Genomic DNA, 3,910 nt, shown 5'->3' with positions numbered 1-3,910 from the left:
ACAGGGTGACAGTTATTTTCAAATTAAGAGAAGAGCTGAGAATAGGCAGCTCTAAATTACTGGATGTCATAAGACCTGCCAAAATGGCAGAGCACCAAATGAATGTAAAAATGAGCTAGTTATTAATATTAGGCATAGTAATCGGCAGGTTCTTGATCACAAGGCTAGACCAAGTTAATTACATGTAATGCCCAAAAATAATAATAATAATAATAATAATTATTATTATTATTATTACCTGTACGTTAAGGGGAACTTAGACAAAGGGGAAATAACATAAAAGATATTCCCCTTGGGCTAGTTATTATAGGCCTAGTAAATAGTATCTGTAGGTTCTTCATTACAATTACCTTAGGCCAAGGTAATTAATGCTGAAATGATTATTATTATTATTATTAATTATTATTATTATTACCTGTACCTTAAGGGGAACTTAGACAATGGAGCAATTAGAGAACAATTAAAAAAACGACGTTAAGGGGAAATAACACAAAAGATATTCCCTTTGGGCGATTATTATTTATAGGCCTAGTAAATAGTACAGTATCTGTAGGTTCTTCATTACAAGGCTTAGGCCAAAGGTAATATGATGCTGAAATTATTATTATTATTATTATTATTATTATTATTATTATTTAACATTAATTACACAATGATAGTTTGGACAAGTTCAATAACGCCGGAATGGTATATTATTTATTTAACATTTCTCTTATGCGCTCTATTTTTCATTTCATGCTTCAATTTTGTCCCTTTTTTCCCCAAAAATTTCAGTCCATGTCAGTATGTGAAGCATGACTGTTGTGTCAGCCTATGACCCTAGGCCTAGTTTAAGGGGGCCTAGGTAAGACCTCAGCCTGTAGTTAGGCCTATAGTTTATCCTCTTTCTCTCTAGCCTTTGGTTAACTGTACCTATCTACACTTTATAACAGGAGGTACTAGCTGTTGTTGTTGTAGATAATATACTAACATTTAATAGCATCCAAGAAGGTCACAGTTAGTTACACAGTGACGTACATCACATAAGTCCGTGAAATTTCATAGGCCTACCGTAGGTAAACATAGAAAGAGCAATAATAGTAAAACTCGAGCGTCACGACATTGCGAAGTGTCTGCTCTTGTTCCTCGTATCGTACTCACTCGAGTCAATCCGAGATGGCCCGAGTGAAGTTTCATGCAAATGTTTCGTACGGAAAAAAAATCGCTAGCAGCACAATGTAAAGGAGCGTAAATATTCCAATCTGCAGACAGTACCGTTTCGATCTTGTTAGATCTCATCAGTGCAGCTCAGGATTTCAAGAATGAAACACACGACAGACTCAAACATGGCTTGGGTCAGCCCTGTGTGACGTGGTACACTAATTATGAATACAAGAGTGCACAAACCCAAAATGAGTGTGCTATGCAAATTGCAAAATAGTATTACATAAACAATGCACCATCTTAAAATAAGAGTGCTCTACAAAACAATGTACTACCTTAGCAGCACAATGTAAAGAAGCGTAAATATTCCAATCTGCAGACAGTACCGTTTCGATATATATATATATATATATATATAACCTGACAAGAACGAATTGCGCCCATTGGTAGGCACTTGTCGTAATAAATTCCAAGAGAAACCCAGTAAGAGGTGGTCGGCAGGATGAAGGGAACGATGCGGAAGGCATCTTCTATATCTGCTTTTGCCATGTGACAACCAGGACCATAGGCAAGAACAAGACTGGCGATAGTGTACTTCACATGGGAAAATTTTGGAGGTATACCCGAGTTTACTGAAGCACCCCGAGGATATGATTATGCGGTATTTCCCGGGATCAGATTTGGGCACGACGCCAAGAGGTGAAACCACAAAGGTCAGACACGGTGGTGAGGAGAAGGGACCTGCAATAGGGCTGTCAGGAAAAATTTGGTCCGGGGCAAAAATCGGTCCGGCGGACTGATTTTGGCCTCATAATTACTTGCCAAATGTAGTCCACATAAGCCAAAATCAGTCCGCTGAAATATACTTTGCTGCACAGCAGACTTGGAAACATTACGTCCGCAATAGATTTTGGCGGAAAGAACAATTCCTAAGCTTTTACAGACGCGCATATGCTTATCTAGCCAATCACAATGATGTCCCTAGCTGAAGCCTTAATTTGCATACATCACCCTATATAAGAGTTTAAGATCGGCATGTACATGTGTTGATAGTAGAGCCTTCGTGGTTAGTGAACATTGGAATAACAGTAAGGAAAGACTTAGCAATGTACACGGACATACATTACCTCACATTGAGAGAAAATTTAATTTCATATTCATAACTCATACCGCCTCCACGCCTCATGTTAGAAAGAGGGTGGTGGGTGGATGAACGACGTGAAAGTGTTTTTGAAATTTAACATGTAGATTCCGCTACGCTAGACACTGCACAGTGGTTTCAAACCACCAATCACAATGATGTCCATCGCAGAAGCCTGATTTACAGACATCACCCTATATAAGAGTTTAAAATCATGATGTACAGTATTTGGCTTTTGTTGATAGCAGAGGCTTCGAGGGTTTTTTCAGTGACAGGACCAACTACCATACCCCCTTCTAAATCCACTCCTCATATTTGGTAGAAAGAGAGGGTCGGTGAACGTCGTGAAAGGGTTTTTGAAATTTAACATGTAGATTCCGCTACGCTAGCCACAGCATAGTGATTTCAAACCACCAATCACAATGATGTCCATCGCTGAGGCCTGAATTTGCATACATCACCCTATATAAGAGTTTAAGATCGGCATTTAGTTGATAGAGCCTTCGCGGTTAGGGGTCATCCATTATTTTCATCATTTTCACGAGCGTACAAAACGTACGCTGGGGGAGGGGGTTGAAGGTGTGTGTACGCTTTTCAAAAAGTAAAAAATAACGAAACGTTAACCTACGTTTTTGTACCTAGCAATTCAAGAGTAAATGTGAAGTTTATCAATTGTTTATACACAGCATCATCTTGCATCCCTGATTAACGATGTGTTGGTTAAAAGCATTGTGTACTTATAAACAATTTCGAAATACAAGGGAAATGCACCCTAGCCAGGGGCGGATCCAGGATATGAAAGAGGGTGGTTCAAAATGTCTCAAAAAAAACCCCAACATTAAAAGGGATCCTGGGGACTTCCCCCAGGAAAATTTGGATTCCTAGATGGCCGGAAATGAGCTTTCCCGACTTCTGAGGAGTTTTTAATGACCTTCAAGTTCTTCAAAATTCAAGGTTTCCTCCTCTTGAAAAAGATCATGAAAGATGAAATTTAAGTTTTTTAAAAATTTTTATTACGCCCGCCGCTGCCTTGAAATCTCCAAAAATATTTGCATATTTCTTCCTTAGGCCTATATATTATATGAATTTAAAGAATTTAACCATCTCAGATATGTTTTATGTACATAATTTCCTAATTATATACATTTAAAGCATTTAGCCATTTCATTACTACACAGTTTACCAATAAAACAAGATACAAAAGATACATGGTGTTATATTTATTTATATGTGAAAATTTTTACTACAATCAGTGCATAAGGACCAACAACGACCTGGAATGTTGGCATTACCGCCTAAACCACAGAGGAAGACGAGGTAAGATATTTAAATAAAACTGTTACTTTTAACTATGCTAACATTGTGAAACTAACTACCAAAATGCATCATAACCTATTTACTGTACATATGAAAACATGAATGAAGTTAGCCTTACAAAAGAACTAAACAGATGAAAAGACACCATTGTTGTCATATTCGTTTCCTTTGTTCTAAGAGTACTATTATTCAAATGAGTGTGCCTAGTGTATTAAGTTGAAGACAACACCCATAAAGTATTGTCTAATAAGAATGGACTTATAATATATAAATGAAATGATTGAAATATTATTATACATACAGTACATA

The sequence above is a fragment of the Anneissia japonica genome, unplaced genomic scaffold (genome assembly GCF_011630105.1).
Source record: "Anneissia japonica isolate Jap-2015-1 unplaced genomic scaffold, ASM1163010v1 scaffold288039_len1115542_cov189, whole genome shotgun sequence".
NCBI lineage: Eukaryota > Metazoa > Echinodermata > Crinoidea > Comatulida > Comatulidae > Anneissia > Anneissia japonica.
Note: the sequence above shows the minus strand (reverse complement) of the source record.